At 37.2% G+C, this 13,079-nt stretch overlaps 1 protein-coding gene across 4 annotated transcripts in view; it reads right to left on the bottom strand.

Moving 5' to 3' along the window:
* The window catches only part of SLC25A13 (solute carrier family 25 member 13), a 179,888-nt gene that overhangs the window by 89,273 nt on the left and 77,536 nt on the right, over positions 1-13,079 (bottom strand). The window lies entirely within an intron of this gene.

Genomic DNA, 13,079 nt, shown 5'->3' with positions numbered 1-13,079 from the left:
ACTGTCCTACATACCAACACTTCCCCTCCGTCAGCCTCTACTACAGAAGTCAGAGGACTGGCAGAGAACAGGGGAAAAAAATGAGATACCTTACTTTTCTAAAGCCAGATGCTTTTATTTACTGGTCTTCCCCCCTCTCCCAGCAAGAGTATGTTTGGAGGGGAAAGGGGCACAAATTATATTCATGAATTTGCCCTGACCTTCCCATCTTTAAATAAAGCTCCCAAACCTGCTCATTTTTATGAGCAAACTATGCTACCTTGTTTTCTTCCCTCTGCATCTATTTAACAAGAGAAGAAAGAAGTAAATTCTTTAGTCCTCTAAAGGGTGCCCCAAACTCTGGCATGTTTCCACTGTTTCCCCCTCCTTCCGCCCACCCCTTTACACACACAAGTTTTTATTCCATGCTTTTAAAGCTTCCAGAAATTTTGAAAATCTTGCCATGAAGAAACAATAGTGCTGCCATCAGAATAAGCCTGTGTGTGTATCTGCACAGAGAAGGCAATAAAAATCAGAATTAAGCCAGGCAAAAATTTTATAAAAGATGGCAGAAAACCTCAGGCTGACCCTGATGAGGACAATGAAATAAAAAGTTTTAAAGTGTAACCTCCAATTTCTTTGAATTTATTCTGTGTTCTCCACTTTTAGGAAAGTGGAGACAGAACATAAGAAGAATGAAGTGAATCAAGTAATTGGGATTTAAGAGGTAAAAAAGGAAAGACTCTCAGAGGATGGCAGGTAATGGGAGGTGGAGGGTGATGAATGAAATGAATTAAGTAGGAAGAGACTCCTCAAATTTCCTTTAGGCTCTGAAACACCTGAGAAGAAATTACCAAACTGAAATTCAGAAGACTTGGGTTCAAATTCTACTACTTATAGTCGCTAAAATTTCTAACACACTTGCCATGTGCCAGGTATTTTTGTCCTAATGGCTATCTATGGTAAAATAGACATTAACCTAGATAATATGCAGTTCCTTTCCTGTTCTAAATTTCTATGCCACTTTTATCCAGAGGAAACTAATTCAAAAAAATACATCCATCCCAATGTTCATAGCAGCACTACTGACAATAGCCAAGACATGGAAGCAAGCTAAATGCGTACAGATAGATGCCTGGATTAAGAAGCTATAGTATACATACATATATACCCACACACATACAATGGAATACTGCTCAGCCATAAAAAAGAATAAAATAATGCCATTTGCAGCAACATGGATGGACCTGGAGACCATCATACTATGTGTAGTAAGCCAGAAAGAGAAAGAAAAATACTATATAATATCACTTACATGTGGAACCTTAAAAAAAAAAACTTATTTAAAAAAAAAAAACTGATTCACAGACACAGAAAACAAACTTATGGTTACCAAGGGGAAATGGGGGGAGAAGGGATAAATTGGGAGCTGGGAATTTGCAGATACTACTATATATAGATAAACAACAAGGTCCTACTATATAGCACAGGGAACTATATTCAATGCCTCAGAAGGGCCTATAATGAAAAAGAAAATGAAAAGAAATATACATATATATGCATAAATGAATCACTATGTTGTACACCAGAAATTAACACAACATTGTATATTGTATACTTCAATTAAAAAAAAGAATAAAAATAAATTTCTACGCCTCTATATGAAGTAGGCCCAGCACAGATTGAAGGAAGGCCCCACAATCTTCTAATCAAGACCAATTATCTAATGAGAAATGATGTTCAAATGACAGAAATGTGACCAAAAGAAAAAAAAGAACATAATTTTTTATACTATAAAAAAAATTTAACTACAGTAACATTTTGGAGAAATACACAAATGAAAATGGCTTTTTGGTTGTTTTTCTGCCAAGCTGGTGAAATAAAGATTCCTTTCTGCCACGTATTCTGTTAAAATAACATTTCAAAGCAATAATCATAGGATAGCTGTCAAAAAATGAGGTCTTTCCTTTTCTTGACCTTTCCTTAAATATCCTACAGAAAGTATTAACCCAATATTGACACATAAAGCTAAGGCACTTATTTTCCATTTTAATATTTATGTGGTATATATAATATATACAATAAATTTAAGTTACTCAAAACTTAGTAAATGAATTTAAAATGTGCCTCACTCTAACCAATAATCTTATCTTTCCTATAATTAAAGTAACTATCATTTACTGCTTACCAGAACTCTGACTTGAACCCAAAACTGTGAACTTTGAACCCTAAGTCTAGAGCCTTTTCCACTGTACCATTAGCGCTCATCTCTCTTACGCAAATACCTGTCTCAAGTATTGAGATCTAGTCCCTCTGAAGTACAGAGCTATATGTGATCCCTAAGATGCGTTTCAGCTCTACAAACTGTCTATCCTACAGACCTGTACTACTGAGAACGTATTTTTAACCAAATCTCTCTATATAGAATGTATAGGTATGCAGACAGGTCTGTGTAAGTATACATATTTATTATATACAACTTCACTTTTTACATAGATTATTAGACCCTGAGAACAAAGGCCCTGTTTTTCACATCTGGTTCTCCCACTGTGGCTGGCACAATGGAGCAACTACTAAGTCGTGGCTGAATTTATACGAATAAGAAAAGGTTTACAATAGTGCACATTAAGGACAGTGGTATTACCCCTCTGAGGCACTAGTTTCCACCTTACTGAAAAGCCATTTCAGCAATCATTTCCTAAGATTTTAGTGAAGTGCGTAAGAATCATCAGTCTTGCTTATTCAAGCCTCCAGCCCCGTGCCCAGGAGGATTCAGTGGGCTAAAGAACCTACATTTGAATTAGAACCCCACGTTTTTCTGATGCAAGGATGGGGCTAGGACCACATTTTGAAAAACACTGTCCTAAAGGGTTACGGAAGGGTTTTTTTTTTTTTTTTTCCAATTCCCCACTGAAACAAATAAACAGGAAAGGGAGGCAGTGGGAAAGATTCTCCAGACTAGCCAATATAATGCAGTAAGTGTAAACACAGGCCACCTATACATGCCAAGGGGACATGCAGGTTGTACAATGCAGTAAATGACATTGTGACTGGTGCTCCCTAGAGCTGGACAGTTTACAAACTACATGGCCCTGAGGATGTGGTCCATTATCAGTTCTCAGCTGTTTTAACATACCAGCTACCACAGCTATGAGCACTGTACTGGGTCCTCTGGGAAGTGAAAGGGTGCTGAATCCAAGTCTAACCCATGAAAAATCATTAAATAACGGATCCAAGTGTATACTGGATTAAGTGCTAAACTGTAGGAGTTCCTTCTGGCAAAGAAAGAGACGTTTAAGCTGGGGGTAGGGGGAATGGATGCTTACAAAAGTGGGAAGAAAAAGCTTCTTGGAGAAGATAAAACTTGGTCCTGAGGGCTGTGGAGGATTTATTCAGATGAATCTGTGAGGGAGTTTCTCAGCAAAGAGCAAAAGCATGAAGAAGGGTTCGTTTCTTTTGAAGTGAATTAAAGGTCCAAACAGAGCACTTTGAACCAAAGCCACCTGCTGTCACTGAGACATGACAGATGCTGGTCCAGGCACTTACAGATGTTGGCTCACTTGCCAGCAGCAAATATTATTATTTTTAAACACCAAGGATTGATGCTACATTTATGGTGAAGAAAAGATTGCTATGGGAAGAACATTTGGTCATGGAATTCCACAGAAAAAAAGGCCCGGAGTTTTCCACTACTCGACACAATTTCTACAAGATTTGTTTTTCACTCTCTTAACTTACCTAACAGAGGTTTATGTACTCAAATATCTTAAGATTACCAAGCTATTCTAATTGGACAAAATAAATGATTTGTGCATGAGGGAAGAAGGATTATTGGTAAAGAGGAAAAACTACTAATATTTTTATAGTCATTTTCATGGCTAATCAATTCATTGGAGAAAATAAAATATTAAATTTTGTCACTCTGGAAAACTCACACTTTTTCTCCAAAAATATTTTATAGGTTCCTAAGTCTTTGAAGATTTCATCCTGCTCCAATAAGTCATTCCAAGGCATTGGTCTTCTGAAATGTGTGGCCCCTATATTTTCCTGTCGATTTGTGACTAGAAACAAGGTCTATAAACCCAACAGTCACAATGACTTTTGGAATTTCCCCCCTAACTGTGGAAGACACTGTAATATCACTCAGGTGAATACTCTTTTCTCCTTTTAGGAGGCAAAAATAGTTTTCTCACTTAACATCTGATTGTTTAAGGTTTGCCATGCCTTATGAGGCAACGAGAGGTAAGAGTACCCCTTCCATTATACAGGTGGAAAGTCAGAAACTAATAAACTAAGTGACTTTCAAATCTCCTCTGTACTCTGGCTTTTATGGGAAATTGCATGAGCTTTGCCATTAAAGCCTCCAGGAGTCAATCTTAGGGCCATCCTCTTGCTAAACTTCCACCATTTCTTGACTTTTCCTAATCTAACTTGTAGTCCTAGGAAGGAAAAAGGAAACCCAAAATGTCCCAGGCTTTTTGGTTATTTCGTTCAGTGAAATATGTATATAAATATATAAAAATATATAAATATAAACTATAACTCATAACTCACCAGGTGATGGCTTTCAAATAAAGCATTATTCAGCAGATTTATCACTAACTAACTTTAAAAAAAATTAAAAGAAGGTCTCTCCTAGTCTAATGCACAAGGTCTTAAAATCTCACCCCCGGGTTGAGGTCATATAGGCAAAGAAGCAATACTGAATTAGCAATGCAATATGAGTGAAGCACTGGATACACATTTTGGATATTTAAAGTTATATTTTTCTTAGCTCAGCCACTCCTCCTCAAAGTAAAAACAAATTAGAATTCTTATCTCTCAAAGTAAAGTATAATCACTGTTATTTCAGCATGCGCCAAACTATGTTTGGAAGGCCTATTAATCCCCATAACATCACCCAGTAATAGTGATATTATTTAAAGCAAGACTTCACCAAATAAGCTCAAAGAGCCTTTGAGTTTATTTGTGGGAACTCTGCTTTCTTCATAAATGTTTCTAGCTTAAAACGTTTGCTACTTTTTTTTTTTTTTTAGTTTATAAAAAGACAATTACAAAGTGGTAAATTTCCTCCCTAAATATAACCTCAAAAAAGTCACCTAATTTCCCCTAATACGTTTCCCCAGCTACACAGTATGGTTGTGGTGGAAAGAGCTGTGATTTTTAAAAGCGAGGCCACAGATGACATTATCCTGTGTATTAAAAGTCCTAAGGAATCCACTAAAAAACTACTAAAACTGATGAGTCCAGAGCACTGTTGAGGGATACAAGATCAACTTGCAAAGATCAATTGTATTTCTATACAAAAGATATAAGCAGTCCAAAAATGAAATCAAGAAAACAACTGCATCTGTAATAGCTTCAAAAAGAGTAAAACACTCAGGAAAAAATTAAAAGACATCCAAAACCTATACTCTAAAAACTACAAAACACTACTGAAAAAAATGAAAGAAGATCTAAATAAATGGAAAGATATTCCATGTTCATAGATTGGAATACCTAATACTGTTAAGATGGCAATAGTCCCCAAAGTGATCAACAGATTCAGTGTAATTCCTATCAAAATTCCAACTGGCTTTTTTGCAGAAAATGACAAGCAGATCTTAAAATTCATGTGGAAATTCAAGAGACCCAAGATAACCAAAATAATCTTGAGAAAGAAGAACAAAGTTGTATTTCAAATTTACCTCAAAGCTATGGTAATCAAGACTGTGTGGTATTGGCACAAAGATAGATACATAAACAAATGGAACAGAATTGAGAGTCAAGAAATAAACCCTTACATTTATGGATAATTGGTTTTCAACAAGGATAACAATTCAATAGGGAAAAATTAGTCTTTTCAACAAATGGTGCTGGGACAACTGGAAAGCCACATGTAAAAAAAAAAAAAAAGAAGTTGGAACCCTACCTCACACCATACACAAAAACTAACTCAAAATGGAGCAAAGACCTAAATTAAATATAAGAGCTAAAACTGTGAAGTTGTTAAAGGAAAATATAAGTATAAATCTTTATGATTCTGGATTAGAAAACAGTTTCTTAGATGTAACATTAAAAACACAAACAACAAAAGACAGTAATATATAAATTGGACTGCTTCAAAATGTAAAACTTTTGTACTCCAAAAGATACCATCAACAAAGTTAAAAGACAGACTACAGAATGGAGGGAAAAAATGCAGAACATATACCTGATAAAGAACTCTGGAATTTTTGCATCTCAATAATAAAAAGACAAATCATCGAATTCTTAAAATGAACAAAGGATGTGAGTAGACATTTCTCCAAAAAAGACAAAATACACATGACAAGATGTTTAACATTATTAGCCATTAAGAAAATAAAGATTAAAAACACAATGAGATACTACTTCACCCCCATAAGTAACAAGTGTTGGTGAAGATGTGAAGAAATCTGAAACCCTAACACACTTCTGGTGGGAACATAAAATGGTGCAGTCACTTTGGAAAACAGTTGGACAGTTCTTCAAAAAGTTAAATGTAGTTACCATATGACCAAGCAGTTCCACTCCAAGGTATATATCCAAGAGAAACAAAAACATATGTTAAAATAAAAACTTGCCCACAAATGTTCATAGCAGCATTATTCACAATAGCCAAAAAGTGGAAACAACCCAAATGTCCATTAACTGAAGGATGAACAAAGTGTGGTATATCCGTAACAATGAGATGTTACTCATCAATAGAATATAGCACTATTACATGTCACAACATGGATAATTCTTGAAATCACTAAACTAAGAAGCCAGTCATAAAAGACCACATGTTGTACGATTCTATTTTTATGAAATGTCCACAATAGGCAAATCCATAGACAAAAAGTAGATTAGTGGTTGCTAGGGGAAAATGGGAGTGGGGAGTGAGGATCGCTAAGGTATGAGGTTTCTGGTTGAGGTGATGAAAAGATTCTACAACTGATGATGGCTGTGCAAATACGTTAATAGACTAAAAATCATTGAATCATATTATCTCAATAAAGCTGTTAAAAAAAAAAACCGGAACTATCAAATCTGCTTCTTACTAATGAGTGACATTAAGCAAATTAATTACCCTGACTCCATTCTCTCAATCTATAAAATAGGAATAGAACATCTACCTCAGAGGGTTCTTCTGGAGCTAAGTGAGCCCCGTACAATGTTCTAAACACAGTAGGTAACCATTAAAACAGTAAAATTCCAAAATTTAAAGTCTTGATTATAATGAAGATTACTACGTGGGCACTAAACATTTACAAATGATACCAAAAAAAAGCAAGCACAGTGTGATTGAAAACATTATAGTTTGTACATTTCTCAGAAAGCAATAATTTTCCTCAAATATTTAAAACCCATCCTTCTTTTAGCTCACATATTAAAAATTTGAATGAAAAATGATAAAAACATGAATCTATTATGTTTCTGAAAGTATGAAATTAAGAAAGATTAAGAACCTCCACTCTTTACTTTGAAGATCTTTCAGACACTAGAAATATTTAATTGGCAAATTACTTGCACATGCCATTAAGTGGTTAGACTGAATTTGTTTTTACAAAATTCTATGGGCTCTTCTTCCTTAACCTCCACCACACTATAATCTGAAATCATCAAGGTCTTCACTTATGCAAATTTTAACTTTCTGTGTTTTTGTTTCCATACAGAGTAACTAAATTAATGTACTTTAATTTCCAAAAGATTCACTTTTTGAAGCTCCAAATCAACACAAACGAGTTTCCCATTAAGATAAAAAAGGTTCATCAGGCTACATTATTTCAAACACTGAATCATGATCTCTCTCTCATGGATCCTAAAAATGTCATTAATACAATAAACACAGAAAGGATGTTTCAGTTAAACCTGAAAGTAATCCATCCTCCACAGAGGCCAAGGGAGAGCTGCTGAACAGCACCCTTTGTCTCTGAGCAGCTTCACTGGGGTGCTTTTTCTAATGTGTGCTAAATTCCCAAAGAAAGTTGTGGTTTCGCTCGAAGGGAAATAATATTCCACCCTGTGGATACGGTTAACAACAGCTTATATGGCCATCTTCTTTCAGCACAGAGCAGAAGACAAATTGCTGAATTCGTAAGTTAAATAACATAATGGAGTAAGTGGGTGCAGACCTATCGCTGCTGCCACATGCACCCATATCGAGGTTTGCCATTTCAAACCCGTTTGACAAGTGCCTTTTTATATTAATCACCGTTAAGGGTCTGAAGAGGGAAGAGGTATCCTGGCTACAATTCAGACTCGCTTGAAGAAGTTCTAGGGGGAAGAAGGGTGCCATTAAACAAAGTACAGAGAAAGTACTTCACACACTCGGCTCCTTGCCTCTCCTCAGCTCTCTATAAGCCCCTGTAAACTTTATCATTATTATTATTCTGAACATGTAGGTACAGTGGTGGTAAGTGGCTTTCAAAAAATAAGCACACTCGCAGACACAGTGTGCACATACACAGGCAAGCTGAGCCGATTGTTATTCTGAAGTCATATATGGTGTTGGTGCACGGAGAAATGAGGGCCAATTTAAACCTCTTCCATTTCTGTACACTGAGAGGGATGGAAGTACCCTGACATGAGGTCACATGGTATTCTGGAAAAGAGTATCATCCATCTAGTAGTGCCAGAAGGCAATGCTGTGGTTCCTACAAAACCAGTCACCTTCTACCTGTCCCTGCCTGTTTCCACATCCACGAAATAAAGCCATAAAATGACACCAGCCATTGTTCAACTGCAGCGGGAACTACGTTCCCTTGGAGAGCTTGTTCAAAACACATTGCCAAGCCCCACACCTGAAGATTTTGATTCAGCAGATTTGAGATGGAGCCAGGGAGTCCTCAGTTGTAATGAATAGCTCCCCAACCCCGCTGCTACCACAATGGGAACCTGTGCTCCGCCTTACTGATAAGAATCCTTTCTATTCTAAAATCTGATGGATCCATAAATCCTCAAGATGAATACACTATTTGAATCACCACAGTAAATGTTAGTTAACAATGACAAACGATCAAGGCTGGCAGCTATGTAGCATTTGATATTAATCTCCTATTGCATGCGTTATCTCAATCAACAGTGAGAGATGCCAACTGAGATGTTTTCAATCCATCTGCCAGAAGAAGTTATTTTCAACTGGATAGAATAAGTCATTAGCAGCCTTTCATAAAATCAAAAGTAGGTCAGTTAAAATGGTCTTTGGAGGTATAGAGAGGACTGTGGTTGCTCTCCAGATGTGTAAACTTGCTTTAATCATCTGTTGTCTTAATTATTCTTAACTTTCCTTACCACTAGAGAGAAACACACCAAAAAACTCAAACTCTTTGAAACCTTTAAAGCTGTACAAGGAATCCTAATTCATTCTCTAAATGTAAGTATAATATCTATATTGTTTAAAACACCAATTTCCTAAGCTAGTTTCCTTAGACAGATGTTATCAAAAATAATTTCCTTGCAAAGGCATTAACGTACATTTAACCCGACTTAAATGCTTCAAGAGCAGATGTACTACAAGTGTACACCCACAGTGATCCCATATTAGTATAAAACTGTTTTATTTCAATTAAAATGTCTAACTATCCACCCCCAACATATACCTAAACTGTAATTTTCTCTGAGAACTTCTAATATGTTCTTGATTTTGTTTCCTTTATCAACCTATCAGAGCAAAAACTGCCTTGCAACTGTTGGAAGAAATCAGTCATTAGCAGCAAGATTACAGCAAATTTTCCAATTTAGAAAAACTGTATTTTTATCTCCTCTTACACTGAAAGAATAATGGTATAATTTTACTATTTTTAAGTGAGCAGTACCGTTTAAAACAGTCAAATTTTCCCAGTGCTCCAAGTTTTAGGTTTACTTTAGCTTTCTGTTCTCTGCACTTTCTTTCCTATTCACAAGTTCTCTTTTCCCTACATCTTACACACACACTCACATACACACATGAGGGGCAGACTTCCCCTAGCCCCGTCCCGTCCCCTATTCGGCCTCTCCATGCAGTCTTCTAAAGAACAGCTAACCTTCAGGCAGCAGTTAGCTAAGGAGTGGCTTCACATGGCTATTGTAATTGACTCTCCAATTGACATTCCTCCACCTTCTCAACAGGCCTTTATCCCCCCTCCCCCATTTTTAAAATGGGGTGATGAAGTAGCAAAAAGTACAATATTTTAGCCATTTGAGCATGGACGATTCTCAAATTATCCCACCAACTGGAAGTGCTCTTTGATACCACTATCTTTCAAAATTGAAGCCATTATGGTCAATCGTGCAAATCCGCATTTAGTTTTTCGTAAATAGTGGATTTTTGACCCAATGAACTGGAACAGCTTCTGCACGGTCTCCAGGATCTCAAGACAAGGCACTCCACCCCAGGCAGGCCGCAATTCTCACCAAGGTTGAGGCTGGTTATTCTCAAAACTCACACTGTTCTTATTCAACATGCTTCTCTACTGGAAAATGTGTAAGAAAATATACTTGGGTTCCCCCAAGATATAAAATAAAATCTACTCTTGGGAAATGACTTTCTTTCACCAAAATAATGTGTTATTTTTGTGAAACACCAAAATCAGAATCAATATTAACAAAGAACTTGGCTCAAGTAATGTTCCTCTGACTCTCAACCATTTTCCCCCTCGGTTACCTTTCTGAATATTTCATTTTCCAAATGTCTTTACAAAGATAATAATAAATGACCTTCTTTCTAGCGAGTTTTAAAAAATTATGGCTGAAGTTTTGTCCTCTTCCAGTCCAACAGCAACTTGAATCAAAAAGACTGAAGGAGGTTGTTTCCACATAATTCCCCATGTCAACCAGCGTGTCCGTTTCCCCAGAGCACACCAATTCCCTTCCATCACAGCAGGTGTTCCTGCACAAAACCTAACTGTGAACCCAGGAAGAGCCCCTCCAAACACCAAGAAACACGTTGGAGAATTTACTAGAGGACATTAGAACTTGCTTCATTAGTTCTGTGGATTCTGTTTACTTCTCACACACAAAAGAAAGGTAGTTTCTCTTCAAATAGTTTGATGGTTAAACGTTTTTGTTTTTTTCCCCCCTGCAGGAATTCTCAGAGCCTTAGCAAATTAAAAATTTTAGGCCTGATGACTGTCTAACAGGAGAATTTTTTTTCACACAACACTATCATAAACAGGAAACGCCACTTTAAAGTACCCAAACTTACATTACCATTCAATAGTTAGGATTAAAGGACAAGAGACAAATGCAGTTTAGGAAAAGACTGATACTGAGCTAGCTTCTTTTGGATTCCAGACCAACTGACAGAGCTGAAGAAGAAAGCCAGCCAAGTCTCCCAGTGTGGCTCAGGGAATAGACTATTTTACAACTGAAGTTTTTAAACAGCAAAGCTGGAAAAGTCTTAAGATATTTCTGCTCATTCAACTGTCCCTCTTTAAAAAGCAGTACTTATCTTTTTGCAGACCACTGACCCCTTTGAGATTTGCTAAAAGCAAATGCTCATTTACACAAAACATAATCAAAAACTCTGGCCATTCACAGACGCCCTAACACTTAACCTAGAACCACAGAGTTGAGAATTCTTGTCTTTAAAGTTGAATTAAAAATCGCAGACACACATACACACACCCCCCACAATAATGAAACTAGGTGCTTATGTTCACATAACAAGAACAGAAACTTAAATATTGCATATAAACATTTCATGAAATTTTGTCCACAAGTAATGAAAAAGGTAAGTCAAAGGAAAAGAAAAGCATGTAACTGCATTAAGCAAATAAAAACTTTACATTTCAGCTTAAGGAAGTACTCTGGTATAGAACATACTTTGAATTTTCAGAAGGCCGACTGTGACTTTAGCCAGAAGGTCCTCCATTACTGCTGAGTTAAAGTATTACTGTCACCCACTGCAGATACAACAACCAAAAACACATTGATAAATAGGAACAGTTAATGTTAAATTCACATCGTGAAAAAACCAATCACTGGTGGGTGCAGTAAACATACCACATTAGCAGTTTCATTAAACACATACACACACATTTTCTTGAAATTCATAATGAAAATGCTTTGCTTTCTTTCCCAGCAACAAGAAGTAAGAAACTTGGGAAAATGAAAATGTTGCAAAACTACACTGCACCAACTTGCTCAGAGGACAGGTAAATCCTTTCAAACCCTGACTTTCAGTTCTCCTCACAAAATGGGAATGATCACCTACTTGCCTGTTTCACGGAGGAACTGGGGAGCCTGCACAAGGATCGTGGGCATGTCTGCCTCCAGCTCTGCCCCACTCCAATTAATGCAGCAAAACCCAGCTTTCCCAGGAGTCATCTGGATCCTGTCTCTGTCCTCTAAACAACCCTCAGGACTCCCAAGTGCCCTTCCTATCAAATAAAAAAAACTGCTCAGAGGCCTGCGGCGGCCTCTGTGATTCCCCTTCCACTCAAAATTCTGCTCACGTCAAAAGATAAAGCCTCCTGGGTAAAGCCCACATCAAGTTCATTTCAACAAACTACCTGGACATCTGTGTAACCGAGGCAACTTTCTATGTGTACTGAGAACTCTCATCCAGGCACATTCTTCCGTATAATTACTTTCCAGCATGGTCATATAAACAAAATTTTAACTAATGCATTTTCTTCTTGTTCTTTCCTTTTTTGTGAAAATGTACTAAATCCACCCCACCCCTCTGTCTGACGTGGACAGAAACCACAAAGGGATGAACACCACGACACCCATCTGGATTATGAAGGAAGGCCATCCTCACAGAGCATGGCCACCACCAGAGGGAGGCAGTGTGGCACAGAGAACCACACTATCCATCACTGGCCACTGCCCTGGTTCTACCACAGGCACTGCGGACAAGTTACTTAACTTCCCCAAGGCCATTTCCTCATCAGGAAGATGGGAATCATAACAGTCCAGACCTCCTAGGTTGTGAGGATTAAATAATAAATTACATATAAAGTACTTAGCCCAGGGCGAATCTGTAGTTAGTGATCAACATACTTCAACGTAAAAATGTCAGTTACTTCCCTTCTCTCAAGAAATTACACAAAACCATGTGTCTTTCGAACAGTTCAAGCTCAAAAGCTACTCCTGGATCCATCTTCCCTTCCTCTGACCCCCGCTTACCCACA

This window comes from Camelus dromedarius, chromosome 7, assembly GCF_036321535.1.
Source record: "Camelus dromedarius isolate mCamDro1 chromosome 7, mCamDro1.pat, whole genome shotgun sequence".
In the NCBI taxonomy this organism is placed as follows: domain Eukaryota; kingdom Metazoa; phylum Chordata; class Mammalia; order Artiodactyla; family Camelidae; genus Camelus; species Camelus dromedarius.
This window is presented reverse-complemented; position numbering and strand designations above follow the sequence as displayed.